Below are 20995 nucleotides of genomic sequence, written 5' to 3'. Positions count from 1 at the left end.
CACTGAACCCAACATTGAACCCCCACACTGGACCCCAACACTGAACCCCGACAGTGAACCCACCAACGCTGGATCACCAACACTGAACCCCCACTGAACCCCAACACCGAGTCATAGCACTGAACCCCAACACTAAACCTTGAACACTGAACCTAACGCTGAACCACCAATACTGACCCCCAGCACTGAACCCTGACACTGAACACCAACACTGAACCCCCAACACCGAGCCCCTAAAACTGACCCCCAACAGTGAACCCCAACACTGGCCCCCAACACTGAACCCCAACACCGAACCCTCACCAATGAACCCCACCAATGAACCCCAACACTGGACACACAACACTGAAACCCAACACTGAACTCCCAATGCTGAGCACCAACACTGAACCCCAACACTGAACGCCCAACACTGAACCCCAACACTGAACACCCAACACCGAACCACAGCACTGAACACCAGCACTGGACCCCAGCACTGAACCCCAGCACTGAACCCCCACACTGGACCCCAACACTGAACCCCAGCACTGAACCCCCAACACTGAACCACCAACACAAAACCCCCAACACTGAACCACCAACACTGATACCCAACACTGAACCCCCATCACTGAACCCCAACACTGAACCCCCAACACCGAGCCATAGCACTGAACACCAGCACTGGACCCCAGCACTGAACCCTAATACTGAAACCCAACACTGGACCCCCAACACTGAACGCTGCCACTGAACCACAACTCTGAACCTGCAACACCGAGCCCCTAGCACTGAACCCCAACATTGAACCCCAACACTGGCCCCCAACACCGAACCCCCACCAATGGACCCCAACACTGAACATACAACACTGAACCCCAACACTGAACTCCCATTGCTGAACCCCAACATTGAACCCCACCGCTGAACACCCAACACTGAACCCCAGCACTGACCTCCCAACACTGAACCCCACCACTGAACTCCCAATGCTGAACACCAACACTGAACCCCAACACTGAACCCCAGCACTGAACTCCCGCACTGAACCCCAACACTGAACCCCCACACTGGACCCAGCACTGAACCCCCAACACTGAACCACCAACACAAAAACCCCAACACTGAACCACCAACACTGATTCCCAACACTGAACCCCCATCACTGAACCCCAACACTGAACCCCCAACACCGAGCCATAGCACTGAACACCAGCACTGAACCCTAATACTGAAACCCAACACTGGACCCCCAACACAGAACCCCGAAATGGAACACCAACACTGAGCCCCTAACGCTGAACCCCAACACTGAACCCTAACACTGAACCCCAACACCGAGTCATAGCACTGAACCCCAACACTAAACCTTGAACACTCAACCTAACGCTGGACTACCAATACTGACCCCAGCACTGAACCCTGACACTGAACCCCAACACTGAACACGCAACACTGAACACTGCTACTGAACCCCAACACTGAACCCCCAACACCGAGCCCCGAACACTGAACCCAACAGTGAACACCAACACAGACCCCAACACTGAACCCCAACACCGAAACCCCCACCAATGAACCCCAGCACTGAACCACAACACTGAACACACAACATTGAACCCCAGCACTGAACTCCTAATGCTGAACACCAAAGCTGAACCCCAACACTGAATCCCCCAAAACTGAACCCCAGCACTGAACCCCAACACTGAACCCCAGCACTGAACCCCCGACACTGAACCACCAACACAAAACCCCCAACACTGAACCACCAACACCGATTCCCAACACTGAACCCCCATCACTGAACCCCTAAAGCTGAACCCAAACGTTGAACCCCAACACCGAGCCATAGCACTGAACACCAGCACTGGACCCCAGCACTGAACCCTAATACTGAAACCCAACACTGGACCCCCAACACTGAACGCTGCCACTGAACCACAACTCTGAACCTGCAACACCGAGCCCCTAGCACTGAACCCCAACAGTGAACCCCAACACTTGCCCCCAACACCGAACCCCCACCAATGGACCCCAACACTGAACATACAACACTGAACCCCAACACTGAACTCCCATTGCTGAACCCCAACATTGAACCCCACCGCTGAACACCCAACACTGAACCCCAGCACTGACCTCCCAACACTGAACCCCACCACTGAACTCCCAATGCTGAACACCAACACTGAACCCCAACACTGAACCCCAGCACTGAACTCCCGCACTGAACCCCCAACACCATGCCATAGCACTGAACACCAGCACTGGACCCCAGCATTGACCCCTAATACTGAAACCCAACACTGGACCCCCAACACAGAACCCCAACATGGAACCCCAACACAGAGCCCCTAACGCTGAACCCCAACACTGAACCCTAAAACGGAACCCTAACACTGAACCCCAACACCGAACCCCACCACTGAACCCCAACACCGAACCCCACCACTGAACCCTAACACTGAACCCCAAAGTTGAACCCACAACACCGAACCCCCAACACCGAGCCCCAACACTGAATCCCCCAACAATGAACACCCAACACTGATCCCCAAAACTGACCAGCCCAACACTGAACCCCAACATTAAACCCCAACACTGAAACCACAACACTGAACCCCAACACTTAACCCCCAAACACTGAAGCACCAACACTGACCAGCCCCGACACTGAACCCCCAACACTGAACACATCAACACTGACCCCCCAATGCTGACAAACGCCCAACACTGAACCCCAACACTGAACACCCAACACTGAACCCCAACACTGACCCCCCAACACTGAATCCCCGACACTGAACCACCAACACTGAATCCCCAAAATTGATTCCCAATACTGAACCCCAACACTGAACCCCAACACCGAACCGTCACCAATGAACTCCAGCACTGAACCCCAACACTGAACCCCCACACTGGACCCCAACACTGAACCATAACACTGAACCCCCAACACTGGACCACCAACACAAAACACTCAACACTGAACCCCAACATTGATTCCCAACACTGAACCCCCCAACACTGAACTCCCCGCCACTGAACCCCAACATTGAACCATAGCACTGATCCCCAACACTAACCCTGAACAATGAATCCTAACACTGAACCCCCAATACTGAACACTGCCACTGAACCCCCAGCACTGAACTCCCGCACTGAACCCCCACACTGGACCGCAACACTGAACCCCAGCACTGAACCACCAACACAAAACACCCAACACAGAACCACCAACACTGATTCCCAACACTGAACCCCACAACACTGAACACTGCCACTGAACCCCAACACTGAACCCCCAACACTGAAACCCTAAAGCTGAACCCAAACAGTGAACCCCAACACTGACCCCCAACACTGAACCCCAACACTGAACACCCCAACACTAACCCCAACACTAAACCCAACATTGGACCCCAACACTGAACCCCCAAACAATGAACCCCCAACACTGACCAGCCCCGACACTGAACCCCCAACACTGAACACATCAACACTGACCCCCCAACGCTGACAAACGCCCAACACTGAACCCCAACACTGAACACCCAACACTGAACCCCAACACTGACCCCCCAACACTGAATCCCCAAAATTGAACCCCAATACTGAACCCCAACACTGAACCCCAAAACTGAACCCCAAAACTGACCAGTCTCAGAAATGAACCCCCAACACTGAACCCCACACTGGACCCCAACACTGAACCACCAACACATAAACCCCAACAGTGAACCCCCCAACACTGAACCCCCACACTGAACCCCAACACTGAACCCCCACTGAACCCCAACACCGAGTCATAGCACTGAACCCCAACACTAAACCTTGAACACTGAACCCTAACGCTGAACCCCCAATACTGACCCCATCACAAAACCCTGACACTGAACCCCAACACTGAACCCGCAACACTGAACACTGCCACTGAACCACAACACTGAACCCGCAACACCGAGCCCCTAGCACTGAACCCCAACAGTGAACCCCAACACTGGCCCCCAACACCGAACCCCCACCAATGGACCCCGACACTGAACATACAACACTGAACCCCAACACTGAACTCCCATTGCTGAACCCCAACACTGAACCCCACCGCTGAACACCCAACACTGAACCCCAGCACTGACCTCCCAACACTGAACCCCACCACTGAACTCCCAATGATGAACACCAACACTGAACCCCAACAATGAACCCCAGCACTGAACTCCCGCACTGAACCCCAACACTGAACCCCCACACTGGACACCAGCACTGAAACCCCAACACTGAACCACCAACACAAAACCCCCAACACTGAACCACCAACACTGATTCCCAACACTGAACCCCCCATCACTGAACCCCAACACTGTACCCCAACACTGAACCCCCAACACCGAACCATAGCACTGAACACCAGCACTGGACCCCAGCACTGAACCCTAATACTGAAACCCAACACTGGACCCCCAACACAGAACCCCGAAATGGAACCCCAACACTGAGCCCCTAACGCTGAACCCCAACACTGAACCCTAACACTGAACTCCAACACTGAACCCCAACACCGAAATCCCACCACTGAACCCCAACACCGAACCCCAGCACCGAACCCTAAAACTGAACCCCAAAGTTGAACCCACAACACTGAACCCCCAACACTGAACCCCCAACACTGAACACCCCAAAACTAACCCCAACACTAAACCCAACATTGAACCCCAACACTGAATCCCCAAACACTGAACGCCCAACAATGAACACCCAACACTGACCCCCCCAAAACTGACCAGCCCAACACTGAACCCCAACATTAAACCCCAACACTGAAACCACAACACATATTCTCAACACTGAACCCCACAACACTGAACACTGCCACTGAACCCCAACACTGAACTCCCAATGCTGAACACCAACACTGAACACCAACACTGAACCCCAGCACTGAACTCCCGCACTGAACCCCAAAACTGGACCACCACACTGGACCCCAACACTGAACCCAATCACTGACCTCCCATCACTGAACCCCAACACTGAACCCCAGCACTGAACTCCCGCACTGAACCCCAACACTGGACCCCCACACTGGACCCCAACACTGAACCCCATCACTGTCCTCCCAGCACTGAACCCCAACACTGAACCCGCAAGAGTGAACCCCAGCACTGAACCCAACATTGAACCTCCACACTGGACCCCAACACTGAACCCCGACAGTGAACCCACCAACGCTGGATCACCAACACTGAACCCCCACTGAACCCCAACACCGAGTCATAGCACTGAACCCCAACACTAAACCTTGAACACTGAACCTAACGCTGAACCACCAATACTGACCCCCAGCACTGAACCCTGACACTGAACACCAACACTGAACCCCCAACACCGAGCCCCGAACACTGACCCCCAACAGTGAACCCCAACACTGGCCCCCAACACTGAACCCAACACCGAACCCCCACCAACGAACCCCACCAATGAACCCCAACACTGGAAACACAACACTGAACCCCAACACTGAACTCCCAATGCTGAGCACCAACACTGAACCCCAACACTGAACGCCCAACACTGAACCCCAACACTGAACACCCAACACCGAGCCACAGCACTGAACACCAGCACTGGACCCCAGCACTGAACCCCAACACTGAACCCCCACACTGGACCCCAACACTGAACCCCAGCACTGAACCCCCAACACTGAACCACCAACACAAAACCCCCAACACTGAACCACCAACACTGATTCCCAACACTGAACCCCCATCACTGAACCCCTAAAGCTGAACCCAAACGGTGAACCCCAACACTGACCCCCAACACTGAATCCCAACACCGAACCCCCACCAATGAACCCCAGAACTGAACACACAACACTGAACCCCAACACTGAACCCCCCACTGAACCCCAACACCGAGTCATAGCACTCAACCCCAACGCTAAACCTTGAACACTGAACCCTAACGCTGAACCCCCAATACTGACCCCAGCACAAAACCCTGACACTGAACCCCAACACTGAACCCCCAACACTGAACACTGCCACTGAACCACAACACTGAACCTGCAACACCGAGCCCCTAGCACTGAACCCCAACAGAGAACCCCAACACTGGCCCCCAACACCGAACCCCCACCGATGGACCCCAACACTGAACCCCAACACTGAACATACAACACTGAACCCCAACACTGAACTCCCATTGCTGAACCCCAACACTGAACCCCACCGCTGAACACCCAACACTGAACCCCAGCACTGACCTCCCAACACTGAACCCCACCACTGAACTCCCAATGTTGAACACCAACACTGAACCCCAACACTGAACCCCAGCACTGAACTCCCGCGCTGAACCCCAACACTGAACCCCCACACTGGACCCCAGCACAGAACCCCCAACACTGAACCACCAACACAAAACCCCCAACACTGAACCACCAACACTGATTCCCAACACTGAACCCCCATCACTGAACCCCAACACTGAACCCCCAACACCGAGCCATAGCACTGAACACCAGCACTGGGCCCCAGCACTGCACCCTAATACTGGAACCCAACACTGGACCCCCAACACAGAACCCCGAAATTGAACCCCAACACTGAGCCCCTAACGCTAAACCCCAACACTGAACCCTAACACTGAACCCCAACACTGAACCCCAACACCGAAATCCCACCACTGTACCCCAACACCGAACCCCAGCACTGAACCCTAAAACTGAACCCCAAAGTTGAGCCCACAACACTGAATCCCCCAACACTGAACGCCCAACAATGAACACCCAACACTGACACCCCCAAAACTGACCAGCCCAACACTAAACCCCAACATTAAACCCCAACACTGAAACCACACCAATGGACCCCAACACTGAACATACAACACTGAACCCCAACACTGAACTCCCATTGCTGAACCCCAACATTGAACCCCACCGCTGAACACCCAACACTGAACCCCAGCACTGACCTCCCAACACTGAACCCCACCACTGAACTCCCAATGCTGAACACCAACACTGAACCCCAACACTGAACCCCAGCACTGAACTCCCGCACTGAACCCCCAACACCATGCCATAGCACTGAACACCAGCACTGGACCCCAGCATTGACCCCTAATACTGAAACCCAACACTGGACCCCCAACACAGAACCCCAACATGGAACCCCAACACAGAGCCCCTAACGCTGAACCCCAACACTGAACCCTAAAACGGAACCCTAACACTGAACCCCAACACCGAACCCCACCACTGAACCCCAACACCGAACCCCACCACTGAACCCTAACACTGAACCCCAAAGTTGAACCCACAACACCGAACCCCCAACACCGAGCCCCAACACTGAATCCCCCAACAATGAACACCCAACACTGATCCCCAAAACTGACCAGCCCAACACTGAACCCCAACATTAAACCCCAACACTGAAACCACAACACTGAACCCCAACACTTAACCCCCAAACACTGAAGCACCAACACTGACCAGCCCCGACACTGAACCCCCAACACTGAACACATCAACACTGACCCCCCAATGCTGACAAACGCCCAACACTGAACCCCAACACTGAACACCCAACACTGAACCCCAACACTGACCCCCCAACACTGAATCCCCGACACTGAACCACCAACACTGAATCCCCAAAATTGATTCCCAATACTGAACCCCAACACTGAACCCCAACACCGAACCGTCACCAATGAACTCCAGCACTGAACCCCAACACTGAACCCCCACACTGGACCCCAACACTGAACCATAACACTGAACCCCCAACACTGGACCACCAACACAAAACACTCAACACTGAACCCCAACATTGATTCCCAACACTGAACCCCCCAACACTGAACTCCCCGCCACTGAACCCCAACATTGAACCATAGCACTGATCCCCAACACTAACCCTGAACAATGAATCCTAACACTGAACCCCCAATACTGAACACTGCCACTGAACCCCCAGCACTGAACTCCCGCACTGAACCCCCACACTGGACCGCAACACTGAACCCCAGCACTGAACCACCAACACAAAACACCCAACACAGAACCACCAACACTGATTCCCAACACTGAACCCCACAACACTGAACACTGCCACTGAACCCCAACACTGAACCCCCAACACTGAAACCCTAAAGCTGAACCCAAACAGTGAACCCCAACACTGACCCCCAACACTGAACCCCAACACTGAACACCCCAACACTAACCCCAACACTAAACCCAACATTGGACCCCAACACTGAACCCCCAAACAATGAACCCCCAACACTGACCAGCCCCGACACTGAACCCCCAACACTGAACACATCAACACTGACCCCCCAACGCTGACAAACGCCCAACACTGAACCCCAACACTGAACACCCAACACTGAACCCCAACACTGACCCCCCAACACTGAATCCCCAAAATTGAACCCCAATACTGAACCCCAACACTGAACCCCAAAACTGAACCCCAAAACTGACCAGTCTCAGAAATGAACCCCCAACACTGAACCCCACACTGGACCCCAACACTGAACCACCAACACATAAACCCCAACAGTGAACCCCCCAACACTGAACCCCCACACTGAACCCCAACACTGAACCCCCACTGAACCCCAACACCGAGTCATAGCACTGAACCCCAACACTAAACCTTGAACACTGAACCCTAACGCTGAACCCCCAATACTGACCCCATCACAAAACCCTGACACTGAACCCCAACACTGAACCCGCAACACTGAACACTGCCACTGAACCACAACACTGAACCCGCAACACCGAGCCCCTAGCACTGAACCCCAACAGTGAACCCCAACACTGGCCCCCAACACCGAACCCCCACCAATGGACCCCAACACTGAACATACAACACTGAACCCCAACACTGAACTCCCATTGCTGAACCCCAACACTGAACCCCACCGCTGAACACCCAACACTGAACCCCAGCACTGACCTCCCAACACTGAACCCCACCACTGAACTCCCAATGATGAACACCAACACTGAACCCCAACAATGAACCCCAGCACTGAACTCCCGCACTGAACCCCAACACTGAACCCCCACACTGGACACCAGCACTGAAACCCCAACACTGAACCACCAACACAAAACCCCCAACACTGAACCACCAACACTGATTCCCAACACTGAACCCCCCATCACTGAACCCCAACACTGTACCCCAACACTGAACCCCCAACACCGAACCATAGCACTGAACACCAGCACTGGACCCCAGCACTGAACCCTAATACTGAAACCCAACACTGGACCCCCAACACAGAACCCCGAAATGGAACCCCAACACTGAGCCCCTAACGCTGAACCCCAACACTGAACCCTAACACTGAACTCCAACACTGAACCCCAACACCGAAATCCCACCACTGAACCCCAACACCGAACCCCAGCACCGAACCCTAAAACTGAACCCCAAAGTTGAACCCACAACACTGAACCCCCAACACTGAACACCCCAAAACTAACCCCAACACTAAACCCAACATTGAACCCCAACACTGAATCCCCAAACACTGAACGCCCAACAATGAACACCCAACACTGACCCCCCCAAAACTGACCAGCCCAACACTGAACCCCAACATTAAACCCCAACACTGAAACCACAACACATATTCTCAACACTGAACCCCACAACACTGAACACTGCCACTGAACCCCAACACTGAACTCCCAATGCTGAACACCAACACTGAACACCAACACTGAACCCCAGCACTGAACTCCCGCACTGAACCCCAAAACTGGACCACCACACTGGACCCCAACACTGAACCCAATCACTGACCTCCCATCACTGAACCCCAACACTGAACCCCAGCACTGAACTCCCGCACTGAACCCCAACACTGGACCCCCACACTGGACCCCAACACTGAACCCCATCACTGTCCTCCCAGCACTGAACCCCAACACTGAACCCGCAAGAGTGAACCCCAGCACTGAACCCAACATTGAACCTCCACACTGGACCCCAACACTGAACCCCGACAGTGAACCCACCAACGCTGGATCACCAACACTGAACCCCCACTGAACCCCAACACCGAGTCATAGCACTGAACCCCAACACTAAACCTTGAACACTGAACCTAACGCTGAACCACCAATACTGACCCCCAGCACTGAACCCTGACACTGAACACCAACACTGAACCCCCAACACCGAGCCCCGAACACTGACCCCCAACAGTGAACCCCAACACTGGCCCCCAACACTGAACCCCAACGCCGAACCCCCACCAATGAACCCCACCAATGAACCCCAACACTGGAAACACAACACTGAACCCCAACACTGAACTCCCAATGCTGAGCACCAACACTGAACCCCAAAACTGAACGCCCAACACTGAACCCCAACACTGAACACCCAACACCGAGCCACAGCACTGAACACCAGCACTGGACCCCAGCACTGAACCCCAACACTGAACCCCCACACTGGACCCCAACACTGAACCCCAGCACTGAACCCCCAACACTGAACCACCAACACAAAACCCCCAACACTGAACCACCAACACTGATTCCCAACACTGAACCCCCCATCACTGAACCCCTAAAGCTGAACCCAAACGGTGAACCCCAACACTGACCCCCAACACTGAATCCCAACACCGAACCCCCACCAATGAACCCCAGAACTGAACACACAACACTGAACCCCAACACTGAACCCCCCACTGAACCCCAACACCGAGTCATAGCACTCAACCCCAACGCTAAACCTTGAACACTGAACCCTAACGCTGAACCCCCAATACTGACCCCAGCACAAAACCCTGACACTGAACCCCAACACTGAACCCCCAACACTGAACACTGCCACTGAACCACAACACTGAACCTGCAACACCGAGCCCCTAGCACTGAACCCCAACAGAGAACCCCAACACTGGCCCCTAACACCGAACCCCCACCGATGGACCCCAACACTGAACCCCAACACTGAACATACAACACTGAACCCCAACACTGAACTCCCATTGCTGAACCCCAACACTGAACCCCACCGCTGAACACCCAACACTGAACCCCAGCACTGACCTCCCAACACTGAACCCCACCACTGAACTCCCAATGTTGAACACCAACACTGAACCCCAACACTGAACCCCAGCACTGAACTCCCGTGCTGAACCCCAACACTGAACCCCCACACTGGACCCCAGCACAGAACCCCCAACACTGAACCACCAACACAAAACCCCCAACACTGAACCACCAACACTGATTCCCAACACTGAACCCCCATCACTGAACCCCAACACTGAACCCCCAACACCGAGCCATAGCACTGAACACCAGCACTGGACCCCAGCACTGAACCCTAATACTGAAACCCAACACTGGACCCCCAACACTGAACGCTGCCACTGAACCACAACTCTGAACCTGCAACACCGAGCCCCTAGCACTGAACCCCAACATTGAACCCCAACACTGGCCCCCAACACCGAACCCCCACCAATGGACCCCAACACTGAACATACAACACTGAACCCCAACACTGAACTCCCATTGCTGAACCCCAACATTGAACCCCATCGCTGAACACCCAACACTGAACCCCAGCACTGACCTCCCAACACAGAACCCCGAAATTGAACCCCAACACTGAGCCCCTAACGCTAAACCCCAACACTGAACCCTAACACTGAACCCCAACACTGAACCCCAACACCGAAATCCCACCACTGTACCCCAACACCGAACCCCAGCACTGAACCCTAAAACTGAACCCCAAAGTTGAGCCCACAACACTGAACCCCACCACTGAACTCCCAATGCTGAACACCAACACTGAACCCCAACACTGAACCCCAGCACTGAACTCCCGCACTGAACCCCAACACTGAACCCCCACACTGGACCCAGCACTGAACCCCCAACACTGAACCACCAACACAAAAACCCCAACACTGAACCACCAACACTGATTCCCAACACTGAACCCCCATCACTGAACCCCAACACTGAACCCCCAACACCGAGCCATAGCACTGAACACCAGCACTGAACCCTAATACTGAAACCCAACACTGGACCCCCAACACAGAACCCCGAAATGGAACACCAACACTGAGCCCCTAACGCTGAACCCCAACACTGAACCCTAACACTGAACCCCAACACCGAGTCATAGCACTGAACCCCAACACTAAACCTTGAACACTCAACCTAACGCTGGACTACCAATACTGACCCCAGCACTGAACCCTGACACTGAACCCCAACACTGAACACGCAACACTGAACACTGCTACTGAACCCCAACACTGAACCCCCAACACCGAGCCCCGAACACTGAACCCAACAGTGAACACCAACACAGACCCCAACACTGAACCCCAACACCGAAACCCCCACCAATGAACCCCAGCACTGAACCACAACACTGAACACACAACATTGAACCCCAGCACTGAACTCCTAATGCTGAACACCAAAGCTGAACCCCAACACTGAATCCCCCAAAACTGAACCCCAGCACTGAACCCCAACACTGAACCCCAGCACTGAACCCCCGACACTGAACCACCAACACAAAACCCCCAACACTGAACCACCAACACCGATTCCCAACACTGAACCCCCATCACTGAACCCCTAAAGCTGAACCCAAACGTTGAACCCCAACACCGAGCCATAGCACTGAACACCAGCACTGGACCCCAGCACTGAACCCTAATACTGAAACCCAACACTGGACCCCCAACACTGAACGCTGCCACTGAACCACAACTCTGAACCTGCAACACCGAGCCCCTAGCACTGAACCCCAACAGTGAACCCCAACACTTGCCCCCAACACCGAACCCCCACCAATGGACCCCAACACTGAACATACAACACTGAACCCCAACACTGAACTCCCATTGCTGAACCCCAACATTGAACCCCACCGCTGAACACCCAACACTGAACCCCAGCACTGACCTCCCAACACTGAACCCCACCACTGAACTCCCAATGCTGAACACCAACACTGAACCCCAACACTGAACCCCAGCACTGAACTCCCGCACTGAACCCCCAACACCATGCCATAGCACTGAACACCAGCACTGGACCCCAGCATTGACCCCTAATACTGAAACCCAACACTGGACCCCCAACACAGAACCCCAACATGGAACCCCAACACAGAGCCCCTAACGCTGAACCCCAACACTGAACCCTAAAACGGAACCCTAACACTGAACCCCAACACCGAACCCCACCACTGAACCCCAACACCGAACCCCACCACTGAACCCTAACACTGAACCCCAAAGTTGAACCCACAACACCGAACCCCCAACACCGAGCCCCAACACTGAATCCCCCAACAATGAACACCCAACACTGATCCCCAAAACTGACCAGCCCAACACTGAACCCCAACATTAAACCCCAACACTGAAACCACAACACTGAACCCCAACACTTAACCCCCAAACACTGAAGCACCAACACTGACCAGCCCCGACACTGAACCCCCAACACTGAACACATCAACACTGACCCCCCAATGCTGACAAACGCCCAACACTGAACCCCAACACTGAACACCCAACACTGAACCCCAACACTGACCCCCCAACACTGAATCCCCGACACTGAACCACCAACACTGAATCCCCAAAATTGATTCCCAATACTGAACCCCAACACTGAACCCCAACACCGAACCGTCACCAATGAACTCCAGCACTGAACCCCAACACTGAACCCCCACACTGGACCCCAACACTGAACCATAACACTGAACCCCCAACACTGGACCACCAACACAAAACACTCAACACTGAACCCCAACATTGATTCCCAACACTGAACCCCCCAACACTGAACTCCCCGCCACTGAACCCCAACATTGAACCATAGCACTGATCCCCAACACTAACCCTGAACAATGAATCCTAACACTGAACCCCCAATACTGAACACTGCCACTGAACCCCCAGCACTGAACTCCCGCACTGAACCCCCACACTGGACCGCAACACTGAACCCCAGCACTGAACCACCAACACAAAACACCCAACACAGAACCACCAACACTGATTCCCAACACTGAACCCCACAACACTGAACACTGCCACTGAACCCCAACACTGAACCCCCAACACTGAAACCCTAAAGCTGAACCCAAACAGTGAACCCCAACACTGACCCCCAACACTGAACCCCAACACTGAACACCCCAACACTAACCCCAACACTAAACCCAACATTGGACCCCAACACTGAACCCCCAAACAATGAACCCCCAACACTGACCAGCCCCGACACTGAACCCCCAACACTGAACACATCAACACTGACCCCCCAACGCTGACAAACGCCCAACACTGAACCCCAACACTGAACACCCAACACTGAACCCCAACACTGACCCCCCAACACTGAATCCCCAAAATTGAACCCCAATACTGAACCCCAACACTGAACCCCAAAACTGAACCCCAAAACTGACCAGTCTCAGAAATGAACCCCCAACACTGAACCCCACACTGGACCCCAACACTGAACCACCAACACATAAACCCCAACAGTGAACCCCCCAACACTGAACCCCCACACTGAACCCCAACACTGAACCCCCACTGAACCCCAACACCGAGTCATAGCACTGAACCCCAACACTAAACCTTGAACACTGAACCCTAACGCTGAACCCCCAATACTGACCCCATCACAAAACCCTGACACTGAACCCCAACACTGAACCCGCAACACTGAACACTGCCACTGAACCACAACACTGAACCCGCAACACCGAGCCCCTAGCACTGAACCCCAACAGTGAACCCCAACACTGGCCCCCAACACCGAACCCCCACCAATGGACCCCGACACTGAACATACAACACTGAACCCCAACACTGAACTCCCATTGCTGAACCCCAACACTGAACCCCACCGCTGAACACCCAACACTGAACCCCAGCACTGACCTCCCAACACTGAACCCCACCACTGAACTCCCAATGATGAACACCAACACTGAACCCCAACAATGAACCCCAGCACTGAACTCCCGCACTGAACCCCAACACTGAACCCCCACACTGGACACCAGCACTGAAACCCCAACACTGAACCACCAACACAAAACCCCCAACACTGAACCACCAACACTGATTCCCAACACTGAACCCCCCATCACTGAACCCCAACACTGTACCCCAACACTGAACCCCCAACACCGAACCATAGCACTGAACACCAGCACTGGACCCCAGCACTGAACCCTAATACTGAAACCCAACACTGGACCCCCAACACAGAACCCCGAAATGGAACCCCAACACTGAGCCCCTAACGCTGAACCCCAACACTGAACCCTAACACTGAACTCCAACACTGAACCCCAACACCGAAATCCCACCACTGAACCCCAACACCGAACCCCAGCACCGAACCCTAAAACTGAACCCCAAAGTTGAACCCACAACACTGAACCCCCAACACTGAACACCCCAAAACTAACCCCAACACTAAACCCAACATTGAACCCCAACACTGAATCCCCAAACACTGAACGCCCAACAATGAACACCCAACACTGACCCCCCCAAAACTGACCAGCCCAACACTGAACCCCAACATTAAACCCCAACACTGAAACCACAACACATATTCTCAACACTGAACCCCACAACACTGAACACTGCCACTGAACCCCAACACTGAACTCCCAATGCTGAACACCAACACTGAACACCAACACTGAACCCCAGCACTGAACTCCCGCACTGAACCCCAAAACTGGACCACCACACTGGACCCCAACACTGAACCCAATCACTGACCTCCCATCACTGAACCCCAACACTGAACCCCAGCACTGAACTCCCGCACTGAACCCCAACACTGGACCCCCACACTGGACCCCAACACTGAACCCCATCACTGTCCTCCCAGCACTGAACCCCAACACTGAACCCGCAAGAGTGAACCCCAGCACTGAACCCAACATTGAACCTCCACACTGGACCCCAACACTGAACCCCGACAGTGAACCCACCAACGCTGGATCACCAACACTGAACCCCCACTGAACCCCAACACCGAGTCATAGCACTGAACCCCAACACTAAACCTTGAACACTGAACCTAACGCTGAACCACCAATACTGACCCCCAGCACTGAACCCTGACACTGAACACCAACACTGAACCCCCAACACCGAGCCCCGAACACTGACCCCCAACAGTGAACCCCAACACTGGCCCCCAACACTGAACCCCAACACCGAACCCCCACCAACGAACCCCACCAATGAACCCCAACACTGGAAACACAACACTGAACCCCAACACTGAACTCCCAATGCTGAGCACCAACACTGAACCCCAACACTGAACGCCCAACACTGAACCCCAACACTGAACACCCAACACCGAGCCACAGCACTGAACACCAGCACTGGACCCCAGCACTGAACCCCAACACTGAACCCCCACACTGGGCCCCAACACTGAACCCCAGCACTGAACCCCCAACACTGAACCACCAACACAAAACCCCCAACACTGAACCACCAACACTGATTCCCAACACTGAACCCCCATCACTGAACCCCTAAAGCTGAACCCAAACGGTGAACCCCAACACTGACCCCCAACACTGAATCCCAACACCGAACCCCCACCAATGAACCCCAGAACTGAACACACAACACTGAACCCCAACACTGAACCCCCCACTGAACCCCAACACCGAGTCATAGCACTCAACCCCAACGCTAAACCTTGAACACTGAACCCTAACGCTGAACCCCCAATACTGACCCCAGCACAAAACCCTGACACTGAACCCCAACACTGAACCCCCAACACTGAACACTGCCACTGAACCACAACACTGAACCTGCAACACCGAGCCCCTAGCACTGAACCCCAACAGAGAACCCCAACACTGGCCCCCAACACCGAACCCCCACCGATGGACCCCAACACTGAACCCCAACACTGAACATACAACACTGAACCCCAACACTGAACTCCCATTGCTGAACCCCAACACTGAACCCCACCGCTGAACACCCAACACTGAACCCCAGCACTGACCTCCCAACACTGAACCCCACCACTGAACTCCCAATGTTGAACACCAACACTGAACCCCAACACTGAACCCCAGCACTGAACTCCCGTGCTGAACCCCAACACTGAACTCCCACACTGGACCCCAGCACAGAACCCCCAACACTGAACCACCAACACAAAACCCCCAACACTGAACCACCAACACTGATTCCCAACACTGAACCCCCATCACTGAACCCCAACACTGAACCCCCAACACCGAGCCATAGCACTGAACACCAGCACTGGGCCCCAGCACTGCACCCTAATACTGGAACCCAACACTGGACCCCCAACACAGAACCCCGAAATTGAACCCCAACACTGAGCCCCTAACGCTAAACCCCAACACTGAACCCTAACACTGAACCCCAACACTGAACCCCAACACCGAAATCCCACCACTGTACCCCAACACCGAACCCCAGCACTGAACCCTAAAACTGAACCCCAAAGTTGAGCCCACAACACTGAATCCCCCAACACTGAACGCCCAACAATGAACACCCAACACTGACACCCCCAAAACTGACCAGCCCAACACTAAACCCCAACATTAAACCCCAACACTGAAACCACACCAATGGACCCCAACACTGAACATACAACACTGAACCCCAACACTGAACTCCCATTGCTGAACCCCAACATTGAACCCCACCGCTGAACACCCAACACTGAACCCCAGCACTGACCTCCCAACACTGAACCCCACCACTGAACTCCCAATGCTGAACACCAACACTGAACCCCAACACTGAACCCCAGCACTGAACTCCCGCACTGAACCCCCAACACCATGCCATAGCACTGAACACCAGCACTGGACCCCAGCATTGACCCCTAATACTGAAACCCAACACTGGACCCCCAACACAGAACCCCAACATGGAACCCCAACACAGAGCCCCTAACGCTGAACCCCAACACTGAACCCTAAAACGGAACCCTAACACTGAACCCCAACACCGAACCCCACCACTGAACCCCAACACCGAACCCCACCACTGAACCCTAACACTGAACCCCAAAGTTGAACCCACAACACCGAACCCCCAACACCGAGCCCCAACACTGAATCCCCCAACAATGAACACCCAACACTGATCCCCAAAACTGACCAGCCCAACACTGAACCCCAACATTAAACCCCAACACTGAAACCACAACACTGAACCCCAACACTTAACCCCCAAACACTGAAGCACCAACACTGACCAGCCCCGACACTGAACCCCCAACACTGAACACATCAACACTGACCCCCCAATGCTGACAAACGCCCAACACTGAACCCCAACACTGAACACCCAACACTGAACCCCAACACTGACCCCCCAACACTGAATCCCCGACACTGAACCACCAACACTGAATCCCCAAAATTGATTCCCAATACTGAACCCCAACACTGAACCCCAACACCGAACCGTCACCAATGAACTCCAGCACTGAACCCCAACACTGAACCCCCACACTGGACCCCAACACTGAACCATAACACTGAACCCCCAACACTGGACCACCAACACAAAACACTCAACACTGAACCCCAACATTGATTCCCAACACTGAACCCCCCAACACTGAACTCCCCGCCACTGAACCCCAACATTGAACCATAGCACTGATCCCCAACACTAACCCTGAACAATGAATCCTAACACTGAACCCCCAATACTGAACACTGCCACTGAACCCCCAGCACTGAACTCCCGCACTGAACCCCCACACTGGACCGCAAAACTGAACCCCAGCACTGAACCACCAACACAAAACACCCAACACAGAACCACCAACACTGATTCCCAACACTGAACCCCACAACACTGAACACTGCCACTGAACCCCAACACTGAACCCCCAACACTGAAACCCTAAAGCTGAACCCAAACAGTGAACCCCAACACTGACCCCCAACACTGAACCCCAACACTGAACACCCCAACACTAACCCCAACACTAAACCCAACATTGGACCCCAACACTGAACCCCCAAACAATGAACCCCCAACACTGACCAGCCCCGACACTGAACCCCCAACACTGAACACATCAACACTGACCCCCCAACGCTGACAAACGCCCAACACTGAACCCCAACACTGAACACCCAACACTGAACCCCAACACTGACCCCCCAACACTGAATCCCCAAAATTGAACCCCAATACTGAACCCCAACACTGAACCCCAAAACTGAACCCCAAAACTGACCAGTCTCAGAAATGAACCCCCAACACTGAACCCCACACTGGACCCCAACACTGAACCACCAACACATAAACCCCAACAGTGAACCCCCCAACACTGAACCCCCACACTGAACCCCAACACTGAACCCCCACTGAACCCCAACACCGAGTCATAGCACTGAACCCCAACACTAAACCTTGAACACTGAACCCTAACGCTGAACCCCCAATACTGACCCCATCACAAAACCCTGACACTGAACCCCAACACTGAACCCGCAACACTGAACACTGCCACTGAACCACAACACTGAACCCGCAACACCGAGCCCCTAGCACTGAACCCCAACAGTGAACCCCAACACTGGCCCCCAACACCGAACCCCCACCAATGGACCCCAACACTGAACATACAACACTGAACCCCAACACTGAACTCCCATTGCTGAACCCCAACACTGAACCCCACCGCTGAACACCCAACACTGAACCCCAGCACTGACCTCCCAACACTGAAACCCACCACTGAACTCCCAATGATGAACACCAACACTGAACCCCAACAATGAACCCCAGCACTGAACTCCCGCACTGAACCCCAACACTGAACCCCCACACTGGACACCAGCACTGAAACCCCAACACTGAACCACCAACACAAAACCCCCAACACTGAACCACCAACACTGATTCCCAACACTGAACCCCCCATCACTGAACCCCAACACTGTACCCCAACACTGAACCCCCAACACCGAACCATAGCACTGAACACCAGCACTGGACCCCAGCACTGAACCCTAATACTGAAACCCAACACTGGACCCCCAACACAGAACCCCGAAATGGAACCCCAACACTGAGCCCCTAACGCTGAACCCCAACACTGAACCCTAACACGGAACTCCAACACTGAACCCCAACACCGAAATCCCACCACTGAACCCCAACACCGAACCCCAGCACCGAACCCTAAAACTGAACCCCAAAGTTGAACCCACAACACTGAACCCCCAACACTGAACACCCCAAAACTAACCCCAACACTAAACCCAACATTGAACCCCAACACTGAATCCCCAAACACTGAACGCCCAACAATGAACACCCAACACTGACCCCCCCAAAACTGACCAGCCCAACACTGAACCCCAACATTAAACCCCAACACTGAAACCACAACACATATTCTCAACACTGAACCCCACAACACTGAACACTGCCACTGAACCCCAACACTGAACTCCCAATGCTGAACACCAACACTGAACACCAACACTGAACCCCAGCACTGAACTCCCGCACTGAACCCCAAAACTGGACCACCACACTGGACCCCAACACTGAACCCAATCACTGACCTCCCATCACTGAACCCCAACACTGAACCCCAGCACTGAACTCCCGCACTGAACCCCAACACTGGACCCCCACACTGGACCCCAACACTGAACCCCATCACTGTCCTCCCAGCACTGAACCCCAACACTGAACCCGCAAGAGTGAACCCCAGCACTGAACCCAACATTGAACCTCCACACTGGACCCCAACACTGAACCCCGACAGTGAACCCACCAACGCTGGATCACCAACACTGAACCCCCACTGAACCCCAACACCGAGTCATAGCACTGAACCCCAACACTAAACCTTGAACACTGAACCTAACGC

The sequence above is a fragment of the Pristiophorus japonicus genome, chromosome 17, assembly GCF_044704955.1.
Source record: "Pristiophorus japonicus isolate sPriJap1 chromosome 17, sPriJap1.hap1, whole genome shotgun sequence".
NCBI lineage: Eukaryota > Metazoa > Chordata > Chondrichthyes > Pristiophoridae > Pristiophorus > Pristiophorus japonicus.
The sequence above is the reverse complement of the archived record's forward strand: the minus strand, read 5'-3'. Positions refer to the sequence as shown.